We start from the raw sequence: 12,616 nt of genomic DNA, 5'->3' as shown, positions 1-12,616 counted from the left end.
CATCGTAGAGATAGCATCTCTAATGGCAGCTCGGGAAAAATGACTTGGGTTAGTAGCCAACTTTCAAGGGCCACATGTCAAGAAGAATGTGAAAATGGAGGGAAAAGAGGGTTCTAACCTGCTCGGAGGGGAAACTATTTGTTTTAAGGCAAAGATAAGGTTAGGAATCAAGGATGATGTGGTAGAAGTTTAGCTATTGGGTTGGCCAAAAAGTTCATTCGAGTTTTTCCATAATACGTTACAGGAAAACCCAAATGAACTTTTTGGCCAACCCAATATTACTGCATACTTATGGGGGTGACATTTTTGATCCCCTTCCCCATGTAAGTGGCCGTTTTTCAGCAGATTCTTTCAGAGCTGTTTTGGGCTTTTATCAGGACCCAATATGTTTAATCACTGAATTCTTTCAGTTGGTCATTTAAATATTATATTTGATTGTAAATCCCATATGAAACACTCCTCCTATCCCCCTTCATTACCTGGTTCACGTCTCTCACCCGTTAGGTCTCACATCAGTCATTTATTCCTCCTGGAAGCTTCCTTAAACCCCCACGCTTCTTTCAAATTTGGATCAGATGTCCCAATAACCCCCAGGACCTTCCTTATCAGAGTACTTACTCCATCTTCCTCATTAGTGCACGAGCTTCACTAGGTAGGGACCATGTATGCACCAGGGCCAGACTCAGTGCCCTGTCCATAGAAAGTGCCTGTGACTAACTGTGGAATACAGAGAAAAAGAATCCACAGAATACCTAACGGAGATGGGTAAGAATACTGAGGGCCTTCTAAACCTGTTACAAGAAGAAAAAGAAGAACTGGATAGTTTGGAGATAAGAAGATTCTACAGCAGGGTGGGTACGGGGGACAGGACAAGACAGGAGAACAGCCTTAAATACTCAATAATTATGAAGAAGGACAAAAGTGCTTTTTGAGGCTTAAGTGGCCTCAGAAAGTAAAAGGATAAAAAAAGCAAGAGGGTGAAATGACAAAGAAAGTTATCATAGTACAACAAAAGGTAAACATTTAAGGGAGAGTACTCTGAAGAGAGAACACTGATGAGCAGATTTATTAAGAGTTACTAAGTATCAGATCTGTGTTAAGTGTTTATAGGTATTAACTCATTTAATCATCAGAGAAACTCCACAGGCAAAGTAATATCATTTATACACTTGTCAAATCACAATGCAAGTACAGTAAGTGGCAAGGCAGAGATTTAAATCCAAGTCATCTCTCCCCTCAAAGCCAGGCTCTTGACCCTTGTGCTAATGTATTTCTCATCAATCCTAGTGCCAGGCAGAGGTTAAAGGACCCCTTCCCAGAGATGCTGTTTAGGAGTTAGGGAGCATCACCAGATGAGAAGACAGGCTAGGTGATATGAAACACTAAGTTTCCATGATGACACAATTGTCACCACGCAGTCTTGCTTGGCTCAAGGCTGTCAACAAAAATGTGATGGATATAAAGTCTGTTTTGGTGTGAGACCCTAGCCTTCACATTTCCCTATCCTTTTGGGATACCTTCTCTCTCCACCTTCTATTGCAGCCAGGGCGAGACTGCTGCCCAAGTTCCTGGCCCACATGTTATGCCTTCTTGAATCATTCCCCTCTAGAGCAACCAGATTTGAATACCTAGCCCAAGACAAAAATCTGGCTCAACCCAAAGATATCCAATAGTAACCTAGTTGAGGAAGAGAAGGGCAAAGATGATATTTGGATATGGAAACTATTCTACTGCTCCCTCAACTCACCAAGGATGGATGTACAAGAAACATGTAAATAATTAAGACATCAAGATTAGAGTCAAGCTCTGGGGAAATGGGGACCATGTCTGAGCCATGGCTAGATCCACATCTAGTGCAGTGGGAGGACCCTAGTTATTGCTCAGTGAATTATGATTGAATTAATTAATGAACAAATGCTCTGCAGAAAAAAAAAATTCCCAATGAAATGGTGGCTTGTGGGGGCAGGCAGATGTCATCATTGACAAAAATAGTGCACGAAGCAGAACAGTTATGTTCAGGCTTCAGCAGAGATTCAGGAGTTTAATCTTATTACAAAGAAAGCTTAATCTCAGTTACATTCTCTTCAGAAAAGCCACCGTTAATCAATACCCAAGAACCCTTAGGCATAGAAGATGTGAACAATCATCAATTCATGGTCACACTTCGAAAGCTGTTTATTTTCTTTCTTCAAAATCCTGAAGAGTTCTAATTTCCCTATATAATACCACTGAATGGTCCATTTTGATGTTTTATAGCAATATTAAATAAAAAATTAGAATCTAAGCCTCTCACATCTGGGTCCCAGTGGATTTCAACTTTACGGGGGAAGGTCTTCATTAGAATCCTCCTCCACCTTAAAGTGTTTGTAATTTGGTGTCACAAATGTTTATCTGAAAAAAAAAAGAATGTTTATGTTGAAATATTTATGAATGAAATGATATAATGTCTGGAATTTGCTTCAAAATAACCCAGGGATAGGAGTGGGGAAATGTGGGATAGGAAGGAAACAGTATTGGCAATGAGTTGAATAATTGCTGAAGTTGGGTGAAAGGTATGTGGGGTTTCTTTTTACTTTTGTATATAATTGACTTTTTTTTTAAAAAAAAGGTTTAACAGTAATTTACCCAAGCCCATTGAGCCATCAATTAGAAAAGAGATGATTCTCACAGGAATGTGCCTCTTTGTTCCATGGAAGCACCCCTGCTTTAAAGACAGACAAAACCAGCACTCATCAATACTAGACCTACGGTCATATTTCATTTGGGTGTTTCTCCCCAGATACCTTCAGGCTTCTCAAGGTACTTTTTAAAAAAATATTATTTAGTAGGAAATTTTCAATTGACCAAAATTCTTTAAAATTCTCTTCTCTAAATATAGGTATTTGATAAATTTGTCATTCCAAATGAGAAGCTTCTCTAACTTCAACATATTCTTCATAGAAAAACCTTCTCCATGGAAATCTTTAGTAAAAGGTGAAAGATTTATTCAGTCTGAAAAGAAACCAGAGTATGAAAGGCCTTCTAAGGAAATGAAAGTCTCCACAGGAAAGTTTTGAAGTTATTTAGGAAACAGTTATTCCAGAAACATAAGATGCAGGCAATGCCCAAACATGAGAGTAGATTACAGAAACTTCATATTGAAATCAGTTGCATAGAAGTAAAGAGCCTATGTTCCCAAAGAAAATGGCCTTGAATTATAGACAAGTGTCTAGGCTACCCCACTAAAGACTAAAGACGGATGACACTGTTAAATAGTGGGAAAGGCTCCTTTCTAAGATTTCTGAATCTACCTGGCCTAGGGCTGCCTGCCTCCAGATGGCAGAAGGCCAATGTGCTGGGCATAGGCCAGTTTAAAACTTTACTAGTGCCACTAACACACTGGCTCAAGGCTCACAGTATTCCAGGAAGGAGGTGGGCTGCTGCTCCAAGGTGAAAAAACTAGAAACAAATGCAGGCTAGGAGTAGACCAGCACTTCACAATCAAGAGTAATTTTGCCTTCAAAGAGGACTTCTGGAACTATCTGGAGACATTTCTGGTTATCACAACCGGAGGAGGGGGACTGCTCCCAGCATCTAGCAGATAAAGGTCATGGATGCTACCAAACATAGGACAGCTCCCACAACAAAGAACTAACCAGCCCAGTGTCAGCAGGGTTGCTGTTGAGAACCCCTGGACTACAGCAATAATGGCCACAACAATTCCCTCACACACCACCCCCTGCATGGAGGCATGGAAGAGCTCAGGGGAGCAGAACACAGAGCTGGCACGAAGAAGGGAAAGAGAGCGGCACCCATATCTACCACTCCTTCAGCCAATCTAAACCCAGTCCTGGAAATTCAGCTTCCTACATGTCTCTTGAAATCTTCCACTCCTCTCCATCTCCACTGCCACCATCCTAGGACAAGCTCTCTCCACCTAAAAGACTGCAGCAGCTTCCTAAGTAGTATGCCCACATCCAACTCTACCCTCCGCACAAAAGCCTCTATGGTGTGGTATTCAAGCATGTGGCCAGACTACATGCCAACCTGAGAGGTTCAAATCCTACCTTTACTGTGTGACATCGAGCTAGTTATTTAACCTCTTTGTGCCTCTGTTTTCTCAAAAGTAAAATGAGGATGGCAACAGTACTCAGAGGGTGCTGTGAAGATATTAAATTTATATTTACAAAGCTCTTTAAAAGTTTCTGGCACATGGTAAGTACACTGTGATTGCTTTTTATTATTTTCAAATCATAATCTGATCATGTCGCTTCACCCTAATGGGTTCCTGTTCTTAGGATAAGTATCAACAATCTGACCATGGCCCCCAAGGTCCTGGGTAGTCTGGCCTCTGCCATCCCTCTAGCCTCAATCAATCCTGCTTTCCCCCTTGGTCTCTGTGCTTTAGCCACACAGGCCTCCTGTGAGTTAACGGAAGGCATGTTGCTCCCATCTGCCACAGGGCCTTTGCACAGGCAATCTCCACCTCTAGAATGTGTTCTCCAATCTGACTCCACTCACCAACCCTGCCTCTTCATTTAATGAACTCTAACCCAACACATCGTGGCTTATCCTCAGGGAGCCCTTCTACTACCTTTAAGATGGATGCTCTCATGGCTCCACGGACCTTTCCTTTTTTGCACACTTATCCCAGCTGCAATTCTACATTCGGATTTCTAATCCTGTAATTGGACATCAGATTGTTCATTCATTCTCTCAATAAATATCTTTGATTTCCTGGATGATCTGTTTTATGAATGAGTGAGTCAATGACTGAACAGGTGACTGGATCAATGAGTAGGTGTAATGAGCTTGCACCTCAGTCTGGGTTGCTGTATTAGTGCAATTGCTGATCAAAGCTGCAATGCCTTTAGCTTTTAGGAACCCCAAATGTCCTGAGTTTGGCTGTAAGGATGTTATCCATGGCCTGGAGGCAGCTGACCTATGCTCTAGCCCAGGACCTCTAGAATGCTCTCTTTCCTTTCATCTCAAGAGTGTTCCTTGTTCAGTCAAACCAACTTCACTAAGCCTAAAGAATAAGGGAGGAATATTTTTCCCTTGTATATGGTGGGAGCAGAGGTTATTTTCACTAGTCCTAAGACTGAGGCTGACTCTGGGAACATCAACTTCATACCTTTCTGGGATTGGGGCAGCAGCAGTCATTCATGTTCAAGGGTCATTTGAAAACCAACTATTTTTTGAAAAAATCACGGAATGACAGTTTTGTTTTAGTGTTTTGACTGTAGCATCAAGCAATCTACTTCTTTTTCCAAAATTACTTACTATGGGAAATATAAACTTTTTTTTAATAATGCTTTCTCAAATCATCCTAACAAATCTCACATATGTGACCGTAGCACCATGGCCTTCCCCACTGTACTGGTCTAGGTTTGGTCAGAAACAGAATTCACCACAGATGAGTTCAATGAGGAGAGTTCAATGGAAGGACCAAAGAGGAGAGGTGGGCAGGGTTAATAAAACAAACGTGTTGAGGCACCGTGAAACTGGCAACAAGGGGTGGCTATTACTGTACCTCAGGCTGAAGGGGAAAGAGCAAACATAAGTTAATCCCAGTGCCAGCAGAAACCATGGATGGGGCACTGCTAAGAGGAGCTACAGTCATAGAGACAAGTCCCTACTGCCAGAGATGTGGCCATAATGCAAGAAGGGAACAGGGAGCAAATTACCTAGCCTTTTTCTCTTCCCACCCTCCTGAGGCAGGTTAATAACAAAAAACAGGGAATGACAAGGCAAACATAGGAAAATGCAAGCCCCAGGGAATAAATAACTTATGGCCTCTTTCACAAGACTCTGCCAGGGGCAGCGCAAACATCTGGGTCAACGAGATAAGGAAAAACTAACCTATGCACTCTGGCTCCTGTACATTGCTTCTGCATAGATAAACATAGCTATAGGCTTCCAAAAGCTCGGGAACTGGTCTAGAAAAGGAGAAGCTCTCCTTTGGTTCGGGGCTCAGTTTTTGGATGTGAATCCACTGGGCCTGTACCGGTACAATAACCATTGCTTCCTGCATTATAAGCCTCGGTGTCCTGCCTATCTCTACCAATTCCTCCAACACTCCCATCTCCTGCAGTACCTGTTGCAGGCCCTGGACCCCACCAGAAGCTAGCCAGCAAAGGAACCCCAGCAATGCATCCTACGGGGGGCAGCTTCCCAGGGCACAGTCTCCCCTCCCAAAGAATGGCAGGAGTAGGGGAGAGCAGAGAATAAGCACTCCGCCTACCCAATCCCACATTGCCTTAGAATAAAGCCTTAGAATTGCATTGAAAGGAAAATTTTCCAAGAAAACATCCAGAGATAGAGCCAGGAAGAGAAAGAAGCACCAAGCTCAGGGCTCATAAAGTGAACACACAAACACCATTTTCAAAACAGAACAGAAAGATAATTTAACTTTTATCATAACTGCGTGCTGGCACTAGCTGCAGTGTATTCTGCACATCTCTTCAAGTAAGCAAAGTGTTGGGTGTGAGTAATAACAGATTCTCAAAGAAGTTGGCCAAAGCCTCCTGCAGGTTCAAATTAAGATCCCAGGGATATTGGCTTAACCCAAAGATCAAGTCAAACACTGCATTTCAATTTTCACAATCCGTTGGTTCCCAAATTCCTTGACGGGAAAACAAAGGAGTTTGGCCGTTCTTGACGGGCGGCTTGGCTTCGGGCTATAGTTCTCATTGGTTTTGCTCCTGAGGAACTGAGTGGCCTCCCCTCAACATCTCATCCTCCAGGTAAGATTGCCAGAGCCAGCCCCTTCTCTGCCCCAAAACATGCATGTGTGTGCATGTCTCTCTGTCTCTCTCTCACACACATACAAACACACACTCCTTCCCAGGTGCTCGGTCTGCTTCCTGCCCAATAGTCAAAATGAGAATCTAGCCAAACCACCACTATGTTGAGAAAATACAGAGAATATTTTGATCCCTCTCACTTTATAGGGCACCAGAACAGGGGTAGGAAAGGGGGAAGAAAGGAAGAAGAGGAGAGACAAACATGTGGAAAAGGAAAGGAAAGAAGGAAGAGAGAAAGAAGAAGAAAGAGGAGATTGGGTGGAAGAGAAGGCAGGAGTGGCTAAGGCAGGGGAAAGGGGGAAGAGGCAGCTGGCAGGAGGCAGAGTATCATTTTCATCAGCATTCATTCATCCCTTCATCAAAATTTTATTAAGTGCTTTCCAGGGACCAAGAACATCCAGAGTCTTCCCCACCCCCATGCTATGCCTTGTTCTATAAGTCTTCAGTGACTTGGAGCCTTTCATGATGATGTCCTCTGTCACTGAGGCTGCAGGTCTTGATGTTTCCTCTCTACATTCTCAGGGTTGAGGCTTCCCCTGATAATAGCTACAACATATTTTATCTTTGCAAAGAAGATACTACAGGGAGGCAGAGAAATCCTACAAGTTGGGATTTTCCCTGAGTCCTGCCCTTCACAGTTCTGGCAGACAGCTGGCATCTGGGCCACAGTCTATTTCCTATTGATGTCCCTGCTCTGGAATACATTCTCCTACCTTTGTAATGTCCTCATTTTTCTTCTATCCTTTTTGCTCTAAATGACCATTGCAAGAAATGGTTCCTAGGAAAAGACTTAACTATCTAGTGGGTTGTGGTGGAAGAAAGAACAAATGGAAAGGAGGGACAAAGGGAGAGAGAGTAAAAGGGGCATCAATTTATAGGGCTGGCTGGAAGACTAGCCAATTTCATACCCTTAATTTATAGTTGGACAAACTGAGGACCAGAGAGATCCAAAGGTTAAAGAATGATGGAATACTGGAGCTGGAGAAGATTGCATGGTCTACTAAGCAGTGGGCATTGATTGATTAGGTCTTTTGCATCTTAGCCAGAATTTAAAACTCATAGGGAGCACAGTCTCCTGGGAATTTGTATCTGAGACTTGTGCCAATTCCACCTGGGTCTATAGTCCCAAGAAAACAAGCCAGGGTCAAGAGGTCAAAGTTGCACAAAATGGGAAGGCCCCAGGCCACAAGGGCCAAAATCATGATCCTGAATGGGGAAAACACATTTTCCCTTTGAAAATAAGTCAAGCTAAATCAGAGATGAGAACCTACTAAGCTTTTCTCTCTTCCCTCATTTAATAAACACCAGTTTTAAAAAAGGGAGGGTAGTAATGAGTTGCTTAACCATGGCACTCTTGGCATTTGGGGTTGGATCATTCTTTGTCGTCGGACAGGCTGTCCTGGGCATTGTTGGATGCTTAGCAGCATCCCTGGCCTTTACCCACTACATGCCAGTAGCGTCTCCCCTCCAGCTGTGAAAACCAAAAATATCTCCAGACCCTTGCCAAATGTCCCTGAGGGGGCAAAATTACCCCCAGGGAGAGAACCACTGCTTTAGAGAACCAGAACCTAACAACCTGGTCATCTGAGTCCGGAGCCCTGTTCACAGTTGGAGGGTAAGGCTGGCCTCGGTTCACTTAGCTATACCTGGCAGATTCAGGATGTGAACTTAAGTCCTGAGAGCCCTGCTCACGGCACCAGAGAATTCTTGTTTCAGGACCTGATCTATGACCCTAGCTGTACTGCCTGCCCCTTGACCTCTCTTTGTATGATACAGCTGCCCCATCCTTTGCCTCCTGGGACTAAACCAGGCAATACCACCCCCCTTCCCCGCCCCACAGCCTTAGATCAAGTACTTAACAAAATTCCTTCAAAAGGAAGTTGCTCTTGGATTGAAAGAAGGACCACAACTGCCCCCTTTAGCTTGCCACACTTTAGGAGGTTGGAAGGCCTGCACATTTCTCTTTCCCTTTTTTAATGGTTGGTCTTCCCTAGTGCCCATGGAGCTGCTGCTGTGAGGACGGAGATAACATGAAGTATGGTGCTTGGAATAATTTAAACTCTACAATTCATAAGCAGTTAGATTATTTAACTGCTGATTATGATTATTTAAGCTGAAAGACTATACGCTCTAGCTCAGAAAATGTTTGTATTTCCATTAAAAACCACCAGGCCAAGGGACCCATTTGACTGACATTTCTCACTATTAAAACTATATATACAGTGCATGTTTTTGGCCAGATGACAGTGTCTCCCTCGCTTTGTTTTAAGATGAGGAAGCTGAGCTCACAGACCTTCTCCAAAGAGCTCTCTTCCTGCCCCGCCCCCACCATCACCCCAGCCTGCTGCCCTGCTTCCCCAGTGCAAGTTGGAAGAAGTACCTATTTGCCCACTGCCTTCTACTATTTAATCAAAACTGGTCCCACCATTACAAGACTTAAAATTCTTACAACAATATCCTGAGTTCTTCACTAGCAGACAGTGTGATGCAATCTGTGAGCAGTTAAAATCACAGAATGTAGTGCCCAAAAGACTTGTATCTGAGTTCCAGGCATCTGAGCCTCAGTTTCTGCATTACACAGTTGGGGTAATAATACTCCTCATCTCAAGGAGGTGGCAGCAATATGCAAGTGAAGTACTCAGCCCCTGCCTGATATGTAATAAGCACTTAAAGAGTTGTTCACTGGTAATATTAATCCCATTGCCCAAAGTCTGCATGCACTAAATAGTACATATGCCTGGGCTAGTTTAATTCTGTGAAGGCATTTTAATCAAAGATAGTACATTCCTTAGGGCAGGGAGAGTGAAGGGTTCTTGATTTTACCTGACATTCAATTTAACCACTGGTTATTTCTCTGTAACGATCTGTGAAACACATCCCTGCTTGGTTCATATATTTCACATCTAAAGAGTTTTATGAAAAATAAATGCAATGTACAAAAATACAGGGAAATTCTGTTGTGGTCTTATTAGAGAGGACAGTGTCTTAAACCAAACAGTCATTTTTGGCTTTTGTTAAAAGTTTTTGCATTCAAATAGAGTTCCTTAAGAGAAGAAACGAAGAAGATTCCAGCATCTCGTAAATATTATTCATGTTCCAGATCACTTATTTAGCAGAATTCCTAGTAGAATTCCACACTGAAAGGCATTGTGGAGATCACCCCTCTGCCCCCTCCCTGGGGATGGGAATTCTTTCTATAGCACCCAGAGCAGGTGATATCCCCCTCCCCCCAGGATTTGCTGACATACCTCACGAGCAACCTCAAAAGGCTACAGAGTTCTGACTGCTACAAAGCATTGAAGGAGGGCCTTCCTCCTCTTAAGGGATGATTGTGCTCTAGCACCATCACCTGAGGTAGCATAAATCAAGTCCATTTCTTTTCTCTCATATCACCCCTTTAATAGTTGAAGGGAGAATCTGCCTCTTGGTCTTCTGTAGACTAACACCCCTCACCCATCAGCTATTCTAACCAATATGAGATTTTTCAGGTATCTCCCAACCTGTTCACTCACCACATGACACTCCCATAATTTACCAATGCTGGTACCCAGAAATGAACTTGGATATATACCGGACATGCATGCATACAAGTAAATATCTGTTAGGAATACTACCTCTAAAAGTGTAGTTGCAAAGCTATTTTTAAACGCTCAGTGAGATAACATACCAGTTGACACCCTTTTTTTTCATACTTTGTTTATTTCACAAAAGACTGCTAGTTGCCCCCAATACCCCTCTACTTGGTACTGGGTTCCCTAAGTGTCAGCTGGACATAGAGCCACCCCTCTAAAGTCTGCATTTTACTGCCTTCTTGCAGCAAAGTGTGACCACGTGACAAACACTGATCAGTGGGCCCCTTCCTCACACTGGTTCTTGCACCTACTTAGTATAGAGGGATTTTTGTCCTTTCTGTTCACTTAGAACAGTGTTTATTTCAGTGCCTAATGCACAGAACAGTCCTTGCAAGCAATGGATGCTCAACAACTATTTATTGAATAACCTGTTAAATGATTCAGCTGTCGCTGGATGGTATATACAACTTAAAGGGCAAGGAGGTCCCCTTCTCCTTTCTCCTGTCTGCTAGCTGGAATGTGGATGGAATGGTTGGAGCTAAGGCAAAAACCTTGCATCGTGAGGTGGACATCTCTCCTGTGCAGAGAACAGCAAAATATCAAGGCAAAAGGAGTGTTGGTCCCTGGTGACTATGCAGCTACTTGTATGAGCTTTTGGAATGTGGAGTTTTCTGTTCCTTGCATTGAAGCTAATTAGACCATTCCATTATTCTAAAGTTACTTTCTTTGCAGTTAAGTTCTGTGTACCCACTTTATGTATAGCAAGGCTTTCTCTTCCACTAAAGGCCCTAAGCCACCAACTTCAGGGTTACAAGAGAGAAACAGAAATCATGAGTGGTGAGCAACTGTCCAACATGTGACTGCCTGAGGCTCAAACCACAATCACTGTTGAATGAGCAGTTCTCTCTGCTACCTGTCCTCAGACATTGCAGGTAACGTAGAAAGCGGAGATAAGCTTCACTAATGTTTTAGCTGACTCAATTTACTTTTAGAACTGAGCAGGAGTTTAATAAGAACAGACAGACTGGGACATTCTAGGACACATTAACATAGTATTTAACATACATTTTAAATTGAACATGCCAAGGTTTTTCTAAACAAATCGTTGTTTAGAGAAAGAATTGCACTGTAGCCCTCTCCCCACAAAACATTGTTGAAAGAATGAGGCCAATTGGAATTTGAAGATGAAATCAGTGTATGCGACTTAAAGTGGGTTTATGTAATATATTAATATGTCACACATTATACATATATGGCCTTTTACGGCTTATAAATCACTTTCTCATAAATGCATAATTTCATTCAATCCCCGTAACATCTCTTGCAACTGAGTTTATCAATTTTAAGTAACAGTTGCCTACAAAACTCCTCTCCCAGGCTCCATTTATCCTGTCCAAATTGCCCGGCACTTAGGATTCCTTCCTAAAGAAATGTGATTTGTCTTTTCTCATGTTGGCATGAAGTAAAGAATAAATTGATTTTATCATTTTCTGCACCATGCCTCTCCTTTGAAGGGTACTTACCTAATGAGTGGCTCTCTCAAAAGGAATCCTAGATCAAAGAGGCCAACAGGATAATGCCTTAGAATAAGCCGCTGTCTTACCTCACTGTAAACTTCCTAAAATAGCCCAGTGTATACAAAGACTTTTGAGGCTATCTAGAGACAATGTCCAAAATGCAACAATACCCAGTAAATTAAGATGGATCTCACAACGTCATCAGATGAGTTAAGTACAGAGTTCCCTTAAAATCTTTACATAAGTATGAGAAATCACCACAAAAACTCTAAAATACACTTCAAATTATGTAACTTTTAACCAGCTCTCAAAACCCTTATTCATTCTGAAAAAAAAAAAAAAAAAAACCCTTATTCATTCTGTACTTAATACTAAATGGAACAGATCAGTTAGCCTGCCTGTCTGCCTATTAAATTACTATGCTAGTTTAAATCGTCTGAGCAAATGCACACAGATAGATTTTAAGTATGGCATGGCCTTCAATTCCTTTTGCTACAGATATCAGATTCACCTGCTGCAAATTAAATAATTGAGCTTTGGTTACTGGAATGTAAGCTCATTAACCAGCATTAATAAAACCAAACATATAGAATGATGTTCTTAATATTATTTTAATAAAATCCCTTTTAAATAGAAGTAAGTGTAACAAAGACAATCCATTATGAAATGTTTTACTAAGAGGTTTTAGATATTTTTTTAAGTAAAAGAATAATCTTATACACAAGGGAAGGAGAATATTATG

General features: G+C 42.1%; 1 protein-coding gene and 1 non-coding gene across 2 annotated transcripts in view; both read right to left on the bottom strand.

Annotated features, from left to right (window-relative positions):
• The window catches only part of ERC2 (ELKS/RAB6-interacting/CAST family member 2), a 913,064-nt gene that overhangs the window by 351,635 nt on the left and 548,813 nt on the right, over positions 1-12,616 (bottom strand). The gene's annotated exons all lie outside the window — the stretch shown is intronic.
• LOC130835418 (U5 spliceosomal RNA) lies at positions 2,894-3,011 on the bottom strand. Its single transcript, XR_009048902.1, has one exon. It is a non-coding gene; the product is annotated as a U5 spliceosomal RNA (small nuclear RNA).

This window comes from Hippopotamus amphibius, chromosome 13 (assembly GCF_030028045.1).
Source record: "Hippopotamus amphibius kiboko isolate mHipAmp2 chromosome 13, mHipAmp2.hap2, whole genome shotgun sequence".
NCBI classification, from domain to species: Eukaryota; Metazoa; Chordata; class Mammalia; order Artiodactyla; family Hippopotamidae; genus Hippopotamus; species Hippopotamus amphibius.
This window is presented reverse-complemented; position numbering and strand designations above follow the sequence as displayed.